Genomic DNA, 14,062 nt, shown 5'->3' on the forward strand with positions numbered 1-14,062 from the left:
GATTGACCGTGATGAGCTCTACATGCAGGAGGTAAGTAACTGCTATTAATGTTGCAATCATTTCCGTCCTTCCTTTTGTTAATTTACATATGTATAATTTGTTTTCAAAGAGCATGCAGTTTAAAGCATTCATCATGTTGCCAATATTTATTTTATACTTCCAGAGATGTGGCCTGCAGTACTGGGCGCAAAATGATCTGGTAAGTATACAGTTATAATACCAGCTCCAATCTCTTTTCCTGCTGGTTGTAGCTCTCCCTGCCTTACCTTTACTCTCTCAGGGCACTGCCACATTGTTAAGCCTATAATCATGAGAGGTGAATTATATGGCACTTGAGAACCAAATTATGCGGCAGAACTGATTAAGTTGTGCAGCAAGGAAAGTCCAATCATGCAGCATATAATGTGACTAGAGGCAAAGCAAACAACACATCCTGTTGTTTGTCAGTTTAACTCGCGGATCTCAATGCTTCAAAAAATGAAAAGGTTTATTACGAAAGGAATTTCAATTCAAAATTGTGTTCGTCAACAAAAGCACTCAGCAGGAAAAACCCTACAATTACACCCTTTGTTCAATTAAAGGTGGTCCCTTTTATTCTGCCCACTCCAGTTACATTTTAAAACGTGTTTTGAGTTTTAGTTTGCATTGTGTTTCATCTACGGGGATTTTGGAAGAACTTTGTCCAAAAACAAACAGCACTGCAGAAAGGGGTAAGGCAAGCACATTTATTATATACGTGTCTCATTGGCAGACAGATGTAAAACGTCTGTGATTCTCCCAGTTCTGTCACTTCTGGGTGTCCAAGGCCGGGAGCCTGGAAGGGTGGGTGGTTGGTTAGTTAGTTACTGGGGGTCGGTTTTACGGGAGTGCTGCAAAATCTGTCCCTTGTAACACAATCAGGGGGCCAACGTAATCCACTCTGGCTTTAGGGCGATGTGACAGGTGCCACCCCACCGCACCGGGAGTCGGAAGGAGGGGGGCACAATGTTTTTAAGGTTGGTATGGGTTTGAAAGTACCCTCTGCAGTGTTCAGTGTATATCCAGCAGTACCTTGCTTGGTTGTGGTCAGGCTCACTCTATACACGGTACGGGGGCCGGTCTTACAGATTTTGCCATGGCTGCTTTGGGTTTCCAGTCTGGTCCTGTTAATGTCCGAGTGCCTGCTCGCAATAACTGCTACTTGAGATGTGTCCGTGGAGTAAACATGAATTAATGTGACTAGTGAACAAAACTTTTTCGTGGCGAGGAAGGAACCATCCTTTCAACCATATTTAAAGTGTACTTAGCATTTTGTTTCCTCAGACCAACAAAAGCCCTTCCCCCTGACCATCACTGGCGATGTTTACACCGTTTTAACAAAACCACCAACTAATTTATGCCCGAATACAGCAATCAACAGTTGACAATAGTTGACCTTTCGTTTGGTTAACAGCTGGAATAGTTAACTTTTACGGTGTTTAACGCTATCTGGAATGAATAAATGCATGAATAACGTTTGATCTACTGACGCTAGAAACAATTTTCGTTTGCAAAAATCTGCAAATTATAAAGCAAATGGTTGACTAAATAGCGAGTGTGTCAAGCTCATATTTACACCAAAAAAAACTTCATCCACAGAATGAAATTGTTCAGGATTCCTGGCTATAACAACCACACAATCACTCTTATGTTCAGTGACCTTTTCATCTCCTAATCTGTACTCTGAAAACAATAGTTAATGTTGCATGACTGTAGTGAGCTGCCACTTCCTTGACAGCTCTTCAAGTTTTTCTAAATCAATTGTGTTTCTCCTCCACTTGTAGCATAATTCATCTAACAGATATTAATATCATATGCACGTATCATAGCAGGATTAGAACAAGTTTCTTTTACTGAACTACCGCTCTATACTGGATTCTTGAGGAAGGTAATAAATGATAAGAAATGATTGCATCTGTTGTGCGTACTATACATATTTTCTCACTTTCTCATACTGTTGTTAATGTCTAAACCCCTTGACAGATGGCACAAGTAACACTTCAAAGTATCATGGAAGTAACGTTGTAGTTCTAGGGTGCATTAAAGAACCAAGGAGTACATTAAATAACCTAGAACCACATCTTCAAGCATTTCCCGTCCCTTTGCCTGTTCTTAATCTAATTTACTAAACTAGTTCACACTCCTGTGCTTTCTATAGCATTACAAAACTACACTTTAGGATAATAGCTACAGTTACACCAAATCACTCCAGTAACACAGCTACACAGATTACAACCAATGCTCTTAGCCTTCAACTTCCCACTAGTCAACAGGTCAAATAACTGAATCAAATTTGTCTGGTGACTTTACTCAAGTGAAACCATGTGCTGTCACCTTGTAACTTATTCATGTCAAGGCACTAGGCTACTTTTCTTTCTTCATGCATGTTTCCAAAACAATCCTTGTCATTCCTAACAGTGTCGTCAGTACTTTAATTGTGCGGAGGTGGAAGTCGGCGGTCATTTTTGGGGACCAGGACTTTTCAACATCAGATCTCGACCTAGTGCGAGAGGGAGAGAGAAGAGGAGGAAGGAGAAGGAAGAGAAAAAGACAGAAACAGCAGCAAAGGGAGAAAGCAGAAATGAAAATAAGATAGAAGAGTGAGAGAGAGACATGAACTGGCAGGTGGTAAAAGAAAGAGGCAGGAGATGGATTCAAAACTAGACAGTCTTGGTATCTGGCAACACCAGCATTAGGACAGCGCCTCTTTGGGCCCTTGCACTTTTTTTTTTTAACAACTTGAGCACTGGTCACTAAATTGGCACTTGTATAGCGCACTACTCACCCGTTAGGGTCTCAAGGCGCTGTACTCATACCGCTATGGAACCCCTCCTGGTTTTTCCCTGTGAGGTGCCCACTCCTGAGCACCCCCAGGGTGAAGCCAGGCATCCAAGCGCTGTTGGGGCCGTTGTGGAGATTAAGCAAGCTATTGCCCAGAGTTGCAGAGTGGGACCCATGAATTAGATTAGGCACTGAGGCGAGAATTATCTGGTCAAGGGGAATTGAGCCCAAGACCTGCCGAAGCGGGACTTGAACCCTGGTCTTGAGCCAGATCTCTGCTTCAGGGTCTGCCGCTCTAACTGGCCTGTAGTTGCCATGTCCGTCATACTTATACTGTCTGCTCTTACCATTGGCAGAATTCTTTCAGCCTTACCCATCAATGGCTATTGACATTTATTCAATTTTATACATGCTAATTCACACATAGGCACACAACAAACGTGAAACATATAGGAAATGTTGGGGTCACCACAATCAATCTTCATATCAGATGCAAGAACTTATCAGAAACACTCATCACTACTAAAGTCATGGGTGCACCTTCAGTCCAGTGCCCACCAGAAAAGCTGAACTCAACAGATTCAGGTGCTCACCGTGTACTGGAGCAAATCAAGTGCATGATCTCATCAGGTGTGTGTTCCCACAAACAAAAAGGTATATACCAGATGTAAATGTGCTTCACCCAGTGGAAACTTTTCCACCGGGCCATAAGGTCACACCTGATACTACACATAAAAGATGGTCAAACCATTAAATGCTGAAAGCACCAAAAGCAGGAGCATACCAGATGCAGGCAGCCACTGGACACAAAGGCCGAAAATGCTGCACTACCCAGAAGATCATATGCATCAATGGCAGAGCCGTAAGTAATGGAGATACCCTTTAAATAAAACCCCCACTCAATTGAAGTCAGTTGCCAGTAGGCTCATAGATTGGACACAGGTGGCAGGGAAGTGGCACTTTAGATCACTCTCAGTCACCCACTCAAGGACTACACACACGTACTGTGATTCACCTTCAGGTGCACCAGTGACAAGCGGGTTTCCTTTTTTTGTTATCCCTGAAATCAATATCTGTTCGAAACTGTTTCTCTGCCACGCCTCACTTTTGCTGCCTTCAAGTTAGGGAATGGAGACAAGCTTATTTACGGCTTCAACTGTCTCCTCTGCTGCTACAACCCTTTGGAGGCACCACTCTGCTATGCGAAGACAATAACAGGTGCAGCTTGCAGGAAATACTGGCGGGCACATGCGAGAAATGCATTGAAGGGAGGCCCCGTTCCAGATGGGTGACCCCGTTGACTTCCAGCGCCTAGGCAGCACAGTAAGCTTATTTGAAGTGAAAACAGAGAATGCCCGTGATGACATGGACTCGGGAAGTATTAAACTCGGCGGCCCAAGCGTGCGTGCCAGGCCCTGCCAGCCTCTGCCGATCTGTGAGCCACCCAGCTACACCTCAAACTTTTAATTACTGCGGCCAGGGGGGTTAGCTGGTTCATGAGGTCATTCTTTTGTTGTGGAAAACACGTTTGGAGCCACGCCAGCTGGCTCGGTTCCCTTGACTTTCCAACACAAATTTCCAGGGGCAAATGCTCCTGCGCCCAGAAGAATAACCTCGCCGCCGTGGCGGGGATAGCCCATTAAAGGAGAGCTTTTGGCCCACGTTATCCCACCGGCGCTGCAAACAACAAATCAGTATGAATAAAGGGATCCGTGCCCGTGTTAGTTCTTTCTGTTCACTGAACTTTTGAAGAGCCGCGGAAGGGCCGAGGCCTTGAGCTACCGCAGGAAGCGCGGGCGGAGCGCCCCCCGCCCCCAGCGCTGCTTACGCAAGATTACATAACGCGGAGCGCCTCGCGCGCCCCTTGCGCAACCCGCCCGGCAGCCTCGCGCACAGCAGAGGCACGCGGGCGGGGGCAGAACACCGGAAGTGCGGGGTCACGATTGCCTTTTGTTTCCGCCAGAGACAGCACGGGCACCGCCCATTTTCAGTGCTCTGCACCGAATACACAGCCCGCCCGACCTCTCGTTGTGCGCACCTGATGCTCCAAAATATTATTGGACATCCTGCTGCCCGGCGTGTGGCTTAGGATTGCACAAAATGGCACACACGTTGTGTTATGTCACAACTGAAGGAGCCCGTGTCATCGTGTCGCCTCAGGTGAAAAACAAAGGGATTAAGCGATTAAAAAGCCTCCGTTGTCAAAACTCACAGACCGCGTGCACTCAAAATTGCAACGTACAAAAACAACACTGAAGAGGTTTGCCACGCTACAGCAGCCATCGTGCTGGAGAGTGCGGTGTGCCGAACCCTGCTACCAGGAGCTTGCTATCGATAGTGCAACAAGTGCAGCGGCGCAGCAGCCCCAGGCCGCGAGGGGCTCCTAAAAAACCCAATTGGAGACCATCTTTTTTTCCAGGAAACCAGAGGGCAGGGGGCCTATACCGTTGCTTGCGTTCAGCCGCATGCTGCCTCTGCTCCCTGCAGGCATCCCTGCATTCGCCGTCGCCTGCAGTGAACTGCAGATCAAACACTGGCCGATGAATATCCAGCGCAGAGGGAAGGCCCGGTCGAAGTGCAGGACGCACGCTGCCCAAACACGGATCTCTGTCTCGCCGTAGTTCAAAACGTGCGCTTCCATAAGGAGGCTACGCTGCGAAACAAAAAGATGCTGGCCTTAAAGCTGCGAACCCCTTCTACTATCCGATGCACATCCGTCCTTATGTGTACTGTGTGCGCGCGCTGGGCTTTTCATTAATTTATCTCTATAAAAACCGAATTCCAAAGTGCACTACCCCAGTGCTGCAGGCCTACTGTGATGGGAGACGCAACAAAACATTTTACAAAAAGGCTGAAACATTCACCATCGCACTTATGTAATGTGCGCACAGAACCAGAAGACCAGCCCCTCTCGCCTTCCGTACGAGACATAATGTCCCATTTACACATAGAGAGATGCGTCCCGGTACAACTTCTGTATTGACCCTACGAACAGTCTCTGATTCCTCTGAGTTGTGCTTGAAACAAGGGCTGCTGGGGAGAGATTTAGAACAGCCAGGACCTCCGTGGAAAGGGCCATCGCACGAGGATGCAGTGTGAAACCTTCGCAGGCATTTCAAACACTTGCAGGCCTGCACACACAGGCTCCGCTGGATTTGTTTTTAATACTAGAACCATCTTGCTAATGCTTTAGGAATATATATAGATGTCAAGGGCGTGATGCTCAATATCTCACGGGTGTATTTTCAACTCTTGAGTATTCTGAAATAATCGCACTTTCTTTTTGTTTTCTTTTTTTCTGCTGTTCTTTGATTCGTTTTTACCAATGGATTTGGACTAAATACCGACCCTATTACAAGATTCTATTATCTCAAGGTACATAAAAAAGACACAAATAACATCCGCTATCAGACTCGTTCAAACAATTTTGCAAACTCATAACCAAGCTTCCACAAGCTAACTCCTACTCTTAAATTGAAATCTATGATATTAATCACATGTAATTGAAATTGTGCTTCACGGGCACCATAGCAGAATTGTGTTACCTTGAACTCGCTTCTGGCGCTATATGCATTTCAGTGTGCAGTATCGGAAGCTTGTTTTTTGTGACAATTCTGTCCCTTAGCCCCTAGTGTGTGCATAAGTTAGGATTCGTCCTATAAACCTGTTTTGTGAAAGGTAACATGAAGTAGAGTAAGACAATAGTCTATTCAGAAACTTGTACTCTTAGCAGCTCGGCTGTGACAGCAATAGACGTCGGCACAGAAATACAATTGTGCATAAAAACACAAATGTGTACACATTTGTACAACAATACATGGCAAGTCCGCAATTGTCATAACATCTCCTATTAATGTCTTTATTACAACTTAGTTGCAACATTACTACTCACGAGTAAGAGTACATCACATCACTACTGTTATATCACTTTTAAGATTATGCCGGATTATGTCTTTGTAGCCAAGACAACACACAGTCCCACATGGTGGCCCAAGCTTCCACAGTGAAAGTATGCTATCACATGTAGTGGTGACCAGAGCGTTTCAAAGGGTGGAAAGCAAACTAAAGGTATTCGACTGAAATCTCTGTTGAATGCTTATAAAAATGATTTCTATATCTCACAAACTGAATCAAAATTTAGGATTTTTAGTTCAACACAGATTTTATTATATATTTATAGACATTTTGCGGAACTGGGAGAAGAAAACACTTTACATTGAAATATCAGAAGTTTTTTTTTTTTTTAAATTTCATACATTGGAATAGAAAGTGGAACTTTTCACTAAAATGTTGATAGAATTTCCAGTAAAAATGATTTAAAAAACATTTTTAAAGAAAGAATTTAAACAAACTCGGTGATAAATTCCCCAAAACTTGTTACGGTATTAACTGCATAGATTTCAGCAGGCATCAGAAAAAGTTTTTGTTAAAATGTCATGGACATTTCCATTTCTGAAGTGGTCTCCTATAGATTTTGTTTTGTATTTTGTGATGTTCAGAGCTCTGATGCACTCTAACTACAGTTCTGACTAAAATAAAATTGGCCCTAAATTTTGAATATGTTAGATTTTTTCCAAAGCTCCCCAATAATTTGATATTAAATAAAATATGTAAAATGACAATGTTGTCTTTTGTGTGTGCATACAAATCTAGCAGAGTCTCCATGAGCACAGAAAGATAAGTAGAGCTTTACAGGGACTGGCAATTCATGATCTTGTTTTATGCAGAGAGCAAGAAGCAATTCCTGGAGAAAGCACACATTGATAAAGTCAGGTTTGGCGTGTGCATTGTAAAAACAGTTTTCAAACATCAATAGCAGGTACAAAAACATAAAGCATATGGGTAACATCAAGTTATTTTATCACACATGCACAGGGCCATTGGGTTTATGAGATTTCTGCAGCCGGTGTGCTGCATAATTATGGGTTTGCCTAATTTGCCAAATAATATATTGCCTGCAGTATAATTTGCAGTTTAAAAAAAAAAAAAAAAAAAAACATTTTATTTTTAGCTCAAATGAATCAAAATTTACAGAAAACAGAAGTAGATGGCCCTTACTTTTCAGTTGGTTATTGCTGTATTGGTGTGTTACACTGGTACTAATGAGGTGAAGAGACTGCTTATTTAACATGTGCAAAAATAATAAAATACTATCACAATATGTACCGCATTACACTGTATAATTTGCCTCCAGCTGCATATTTAAAACGTCATCATCTTCCTCTTCACCACTATCTATTCACGGTATCCCTCTGTATGTGTTTCCTTACATCACTTCTCTTTAGTCATGCCCTTTGTCTCTCTTATACACATAGGGCCTTATTACGAGTTAGGCGGATGGAAAAGCCCTTCTGCCGAAATCCCGACGAGGAGGTTGCTGCCATTGTAGCTGCCTCCCCACTGGGCCCATTATGAGTTTCCTGCTAGGTCAGCGGGTGGAAACCACAGTTTCCACCCGCTGGCCCAGCAGGAAATGGCCTACAGCATTGTCTCAGGTTCATAATCGAGCTGGCGGCAATGCTGTAGTGCAAAGGGTGCACCAGCACCCTCGAAATGCAGTGAACATTACGTTGGTGCTAGCCATGGGGGCCCCCTGCACCTGTCCTCCGCCAGCCTTCTGCTATGCTACCGCCATTAAATCCCTGGTGGAAAGCAAAGTTGTAATCCCCAGGGCAGCGCTGCTTGCATCAGATTAGGACCCCCAGCATTGCCAGGCCGTTGGGTCGACTAATCCTGGTGGCGATGGTGGTCCAACCGCTGCGGTACCGCCACGGTCGTAAAATGGAGCTCAAAATGCAACACTGGCAGCGGTCCAACCACCACCCACAAACCTGGCGGCCATGAGACGGCCAGGTTCGTAAGGAGGCCCATACTCTCATCAGCGAACACAGTATTTATTTCCTTTGGTGGTCTCACGACTTCAATTGCTGTGTATTCCTCCTTCACCAACTTTTGACACAAAATGACAGTTACAATTGGTTTATGTGTGATTATCGGCCTCCCCACTCTACAAGGAGGCTAAGAATTGGACAAGCATGTACAGCCTTCTACTGCAACCCCAGAGCTCTCAATTGTGCCCATCATTAGCACCAACCTACAACCTGAACACCGCCAGACTCCTAGAAGTGTCTCAGTTTACAGCACACAAGAGTGCTACATAGCACGAAAAAAACAGACTCACAGAGAACTCACAATGGAGTAAAACACATGAAATGTATATGGGGTCTGCCTTCTTAACCCACATTGTCTTAAGGATTTTACAGTCATCGTTGAGAATTCAATCAATGTTTTGGGGTATAAAGTTAAGGACATGAACAGAGGGCCCAAAAGGGACCTGACCCAGTAAATATTAGGCAGACAATCATCTTGCCATGGTTAAAACAATGATAGATGATAACCAAGCTGACACAGGAGAGTAAAACCAGCCAAGATGCAAGTCTGAAAGCCTTCATTTGAGAACTGAACATGGGCCAGGTCTACCTCTACTTCCGACATTGTAGAGTTCAGAAGGGCACTCCAACATCACTTTATGTCCCACTGAATCATAATGTTTTGGCAAATGAGTAATATTACTCCTTTAATTTGGTGCCCCTCAAGATGTTAACAGTCTTGAGCCATAACAAAGAAAAAAACGTGAACGGTCAAGAAGACCTTTGATTAAAAAACAACTCAAAATGGAGACTTAGCGGTGGTAGAGAGAAATGCATATTATTCTGCAAAGAATACCAAAAAAAAAAATTGCTTTGGCGGACTTTGAACATGGATGGATGTTGGCCAAGATGTGCCAGTTGGGACATAAACATAGTGGACGAATCTGCAGGTAAAGGAGTGAGGCAGAGTGCAGAGCGTCACATTCTAAAAGTTGTAAACTGAAGCGAAAGAACTTAGAAACTACTTATGCATGATTTTTATAACATTGCGTTAAAAAAGGGCAGCTGAATGATTCATGTGATGACATGTTATGGTAGAGGATCAACAGTGATCAATGGGATTAGCAAAAAAATCATTTTTATTAGTCTATGTTTTATTTACCACTGATTGAGCCTCTCGCACTAATTTTTAGGGTCAAGCGCAAATCGCTCTATTCTTGGTGTAATCTCTCTATGGGGTTTTAACCACGCCCATCAGTTTGGTTGGTTTATGGGCTTGCCTTTTAAAATTAGCTTCTTTTCATTAGTGAAAGGCATGCATACGTCATGCCTTTTCCGGTGTTTAGCCCTCCTTGAGCGCACCGGCCAACTACTGAAAACATATGAGGCTCCATGTTTTCCATATGGTTTCTGGATTCCTTTTTCTCTTTATTTCGCAGGCAGTGCGATCTCGCTGGGCAGTAGGCAATCGCTTTGCATGACATCGACCCTGTTACATGGCTAATTGCACTTTTGCTGGTTACATGGCTAACTGCACTTTTGCTGATACGGTTCACTGCGAGCGAACTTCTGCTTCCTTTTGAGTGTCTCAGTCACGCTTCACGGTGGCCGTGGGCTCACTTATCTGAAACTGTTTTACTTTTCAGGTTATGTGGCAAGAAAAGTTCGGTAAGGAGATTAAAACGTGAATAGCTCAAACTCAAGAAAACGCAAAACCCGTTGCATTGCAAATGCTTGTTAATAATTTTCACATACCTCTCCAGAGAGAAATTGCAGGTCCACTGCAGGACAAGTACCATTGCAAAGAGTGCCGGAACTTAACTGACCTTACACATCCAGCTGGACTCTTAGAATTCATGTACTCTTGACTTCTGATGGTCAGGTTTCTCTTTATCTTTCATGAGTTTTAAGTGGCATCAATGGGGTGTAAAATTACCTAACACGTAAATACTGTTGTTTCACTACAGTACACAATGCTGCACTTGAAAAAGTTAATTCAATTTACATTATGCGTCGGGCAATAAAAGGACAGGCGACTGGGGAATGACCCACTGCAGCTTCCAATTTAGGGAAAACACAAATTTGTTGCTCACACACTGCATAACTGCTGCGAGTTTCAGGTGATGAAGGCCAGGTCTGATTAACTACTGCTCTTGTGCAATATTTCACCCACATGAAATTCACCGTAATGTAGGCCTTGATAGGAGTGGAGCTGGTACACACGGAGATCACAACATAATAAACAGTGGGCCTTCAAGCAGAAGTTAAGAGTTAATAGGATATCCTGCGGCAACAATATACTCCTGATACTGAAACAAAGCAGGGGTGGGGAGCCAGGGAGGGCAGCTGTTTTGCCAAAGATCTAGGCGTCACGAGTTGTTAGCATTCCCCACTATTATCATTAACTGCGATATTAACAATGACAGTAATTGGCAGATCTCAGCGAGCTCCCAAGGGACACTTTGATTGGTGCCCGAGCTCTAGCAGTGGGGGCTCGAAACCACTAGGAAAACAGCCCTCCCCCCAAGAGGACTTGGAAGGTAAACATCAGCCAGGAAGTAATTGCTTGGTACCAATTACCCCACTCCGTAGAGCAGCCAAACAAGCAGGACGGTGAAGCGCTAACCCACTGGGAACCAACCTCAAGTGAAGGTTTGTGTTCTTTGTCTGGTACCTGTGCGCTCAACCACAAGTCCACTATCCCCTAAAGTGCGAGGGTCTGAAAGGGAATACACCAGTCCTTTGCATGAAAAAGTTAGGAACAATGTACTGGCAGAATGAGTTCCCTTGGTAGATAAACTATAGGACTATTCTTGCATCTTGTGATGCATCTTCTCAAGCCCCCTTTAAAGTTCCCTTTTCAATAGATCTTCAGTTTAAAGACTATCCGAATGCGGCTCACTTCCTTCATGGGCGCATGGGATGGCCGCTACCCCCTTCCAACAGTTTTTCCACAATAAGCCCAGTGTTGCATGATACCCAAAGAGCCATCCGTATCGCTGCCCTGCCAGTGTGACAAGCCACAGACAGCTTAATATCTTCACACCTATAGTGTCGCAAAGGGCTGAAGGTTCCCACAATAAGTAATACCACATTCTTAGCTCGGCCACAGCAGGGCTTTCATAGCAGAAGCTGGTCACACTCTGCTCTAGGCACTAGAGCAGTACAGGCGTGCTGTAGCGTGATGGAAGTAAACTACACCTGAGCGTGCTGACAGCCAATTCAATGCCCAGTAATATCTCTGAAACTTCACACACCTCCCGCTACACGGGGCAAGAGCTGCGAATCATGACTTGTAAGAGGCAACCCAGCCTGCCAGCTTAAACCCACTCAGCATTACCATTTAACATTGCCATGAGATTACATCAAGTTGTCTAGAATATGGGTAAAACTCTCAAGTGTTTGTATTCAGAAGGAACGTCAATCTTTCCTTTATACAGAAATCAATTCCTCTACGACCTTCAACAACATATTCATATACTTGACATTGCAACAGTCAGTCAAAGAAGGCAGCACCCGCCGCAGACCAGCTGGTTCATGGTCAAATGCAACTCTACAACAAGCATAACAATTATGCAGTAATTACCTTTTTGGCGAAACACCCAGGCTTTTCCTATCATTTCTGGAAGATCTGCTATAAGGAGGGTAACGAGCAGATGGGTGCAAAATACTGCACTCAGTCAGGCCACTGCACGCCCTCTGCCCACTGAAGGCAGTCCCAGATATTCTTATGAGGTTCCTGCAAAATCTGAACCAAGCTTCTCAGGATCCCCAACTTCAAGTCGGTCTCCTGCACAGCCTTAATCTATCCATTCAATCACAAGCAGCAGAGAAATCACGGACACGTAAGAGTTCCTCTTTCCCACCCTGCAGTGGTTTTCAAACAGGCGTTGGAGGGTGAAACAATTGTCTATCTGGGGTACCCATTACTCTCCGACACCCCTACTAAAGACCTGTCATGTCGAACTTGGCTGACACCTGTGAGCCTATTAACGTAGCCTGGCAAATTGTGTGTAAGGCTACCTTTAAATCGAGTCAAGACCTCAACAGCTGTGTTCAAACGGTTAGGATCTTGTGTATGATTAGAGGTTGTAAGAAGATTCCCATCATACATGTAAAGGGTGCTGGGTTCTATTAAGGTAACCGTGAGTGCTCCAGCCGAGTATGCATCTGTAACCTGGGTAAAGATAATACCCCCAACCACAGACAAACTCACTTAGAAACACAAAGGAACACTCGTGGCCTTTTTCAGAAATAATGTTACATTCTTAAAAGGGTATTTATTACATATTGCTTTTGCACAATTCTTCTGACATAGACAATATACAGTTAACATTCACAATGAGGTATACAAAGTCTTTGAGAACAGCTGCACATAAACAACAACAAAAAATCACGTCTGATGAACTCAGTGCTCATGAATTCACACTCCTTCAACCACTAGATTTGTGCACACTCATGAGCAATTACGGTGGCGCGTATAAATCTTAGGGAACACAGTATGAATCTGTTGACAAACCTTGGCTGTGGATTATTAGCACCAGGACCAATACAATAGTGATTGTCCTTTGTTACAGACCTTTATATCTGGAGTGTCTCCTGGTCAGTCCCAAAAGAGGGCCGTGTACATCCAGTATTGCCTAATTCTCACATGTATTTTGTGAGTGGTAAGTGGAACTATTCTATAGAAAGATTAATATCTGGTCCTCCTTCATTCTGCTTGCAGGTTTTGACACTTTGGGACTGGCTTTCAGGGTCATCATCAGGACTAGGGTCCTACTTGATATGGTGAACTTTGTTTTGTTGTCATGGACCCCTGCAAGAGGTGTCTGGGGGGAGCCTGCACGCACGCAGCTCTGCTGCAGGTTGCTGAAAAATCAGCAAATCTAATGTAGACCACTCCGACGATAGCAGAACACCAAGTTACTAAAACAAAATCTTAATCAGGAATTCATGTCTTCATAGCAGGAGATCTTTCAGTAGCCTTGGATTATATGTACAATGATTTTCCAGCTATGTAGGCGATACTGAAAAGACACTTGCCACCTCTAGAAGAATCAAAGCCTATGGAAGTGACTCATACACACTGACTCGTGCACACTGCTATCACCATCATGAAAACAAGCCTGGAGTCCTAAGGCCAAAACCACGTCACCTGTATCACATAATAATACATATTTTTTCTTTGACTCTGCAAACCTGCAGTCAAGGACCTCCTTAGAGTGAGTGTAATTCTGAGGAGCTACGTTCCCCTTTTCTGTGGCAGTCAGAGTCCATCTACAACAAAGGAAGGTATTTAAGACCAGGCTCCTCTAAGATAGCTGCATGCTGGTGTTATTCTGCGGCTGGATGTGAAGCAGATAAACGAGTACAAAGAAGCCATTCGTGTCAT

General features: G+C 44.1%; 1 protein-coding gene across 1 annotated transcript in view; it reads right to left on the reverse strand.

Moving 5' to 3' along the window:
• Positions 1-14,062, reverse strand: part of NCOA1 (nuclear receptor coactivator 1) — a 722,334-nt gene that overhangs the window by 503,148 nt on the left and 205,124 nt on the right. The window lies entirely within an intron of this gene.

This window comes from Pleurodeles waltl, chromosome 5, assembly GCF_031143425.1.
Source record: "Pleurodeles waltl isolate 20211129_DDA chromosome 5, aPleWal1.hap1.20221129, whole genome shotgun sequence".
NCBI classification, from domain to species: Eukaryota; Metazoa; Chordata; class Amphibia; order Caudata; family Salamandridae; genus Pleurodeles; species Pleurodeles waltl.